At 34.7% G+C, this 1,515-nt stretch overlaps 1 long non-coding RNA gene across 1 annotated transcript; it reads left to right on the top strand.

Annotated features, from left to right (window-relative positions):
• The first annotated feature begins 526 nt into the window (after window positions 1-526).
• Window positions 527-1,133, top strand: LOC139783328 (uncharacterized). The gene is made up of 3 exons (XR_011721222.1): window positions 527-567; window positions 824-904; window positions 1,003-1,133. It is a non-coding gene; the product is annotated as an uncharacterized lncRNA (long non-coding RNA).
• The last annotated feature ends 382 nt before the right edge of the window (window positions 1,134-1,515 follow it).

Here is a 1,515-nt window from a genome sequence, read left to right as displayed (position 1 = left end):
GCTGACGGGTTGCCTCCAGGACGTCGTGGGGATTCCAGTGATGGAAGATTTCCACCACGTAAAATAAAAAAAAAAAAAAAGGACCTAGTTAAAACGCAGGTAGGGAATAATTTTTAATTCCTTTCAGCAATTACATTTCCATTAAGCGAGAAAAGTCAAGAAACATTTCGACTATATTGCAAAAACGTTGTAAAATTAATGCAATATAGCTGAAATGCTTCTTGATTTTCTTGCTTAAGGGATGAAGTCAAACTGCATTGCCACGAGTCTCAATGTGGCTCGAGACTCCTATCTGACCCAGAGGTGGAGGTGGATTTTGCGGCCGGAACAGCATGAAAGAAAGTGGTGAGTTTAATTGATTTTACGTACTATGTCACTTATGTCCAAAAATTTTCTATCTCTTCTGTCTTTACTTAATCGAATCGTTCATTTGAATGTTTCAGAAAATAACGACGCAGAAGGTGACATCGGAGCAGCGAGGGAATCCTGCGTAGCTGACATTCCGAGCAGCCTGAGAGGAGAAGAGGCCTAGGATAGGCATCGGGCATCGGCGTACCAACACTTCTGGTAAATGTTACTTTTTATTTTTCTAAAGATATAGAATCTCTTTTTTCGTTTGTGCTTATTCAGTTGTTACATTAAATCGTGTTTCGAAATTTAAATTAGTAAAAAGAAATATTTTGAAAAATTTGATTCAAGTTGATTCTAACGTAAAGATTTTTTCGAAGAAGTAATTTAAAATATAATATTAATCTGAATAACGAATAAGATGTTCGATGCGTGTGACAATTATTTAATCGATTCGATTATTTTTATGTTACAGAAAATATCCACGCGGGAAGGAGCAACGTTGCTTCGCATCGAGGGAACACGAGGGACATCCCGAGCAGCCTAAAAGAAGGTGGTGAGTGTAATTGATTTTCACGTACTATGTCATTTATGTCACAAATTTTCTATTTCTTCTGTCTTTACTTAATCGAATCGTTCATTTGAATGTTTCAGAAAATAACGACGCAGAAGGTGACATCGGAGCAGCGAGGGAATCCTGCGAAGCTGTGAGGTCGTATCTTACACAATTCGAGGTCGATTTTACACAATTTCCGGTTTTTCTGCTTAAAACGCTTAGTCAGGCAACCCCGAAGCTAAATGTCTACATCCTATCTTGAAAATAGATTACCAAAAATGAATTAGTTGTCAAATTTTCTCGTATTTTCTCGTATTTGTAGATACGACAAATTTGCACTTCAAAATTATAATCAATAATGAACAAGATACGACATATTTATTTTAAATAACAATAATAAATGTTATTTAAAACTAAATATGTCGTAACTTGTTTATTTGATTACAATTTTAAAGTACGTCGTATCTATAAAAATTGCGTTTTTGCGTTTGTTTCCACGAATAATATCAAATTAAACAATAAAGCTGTATTTTAATTCCAAATCACTATACTTTTGAAAGTAAAGCAAACTATCTTGTTTGTCGCTTATCAACAAAACAAAAATTTACGAA

The sequence above is a fragment of the Temnothorax nylanderi genome, unplaced genomic scaffold (assembly GCF_030848795.1).
Source record: "Temnothorax nylanderi isolate EJ_2023f unplaced genomic scaffold, tnyl_v1.0 TNYL_tig0489_pilon, whole genome shotgun sequence".
In the NCBI taxonomy this organism is placed as follows: Eukaryota; Metazoa; Arthropoda; class Insecta; order Hymenoptera; family Formicidae; genus Temnothorax; species Temnothorax nylanderi.
This window is presented reverse-complemented; position numbering and strand designations above follow the sequence as displayed.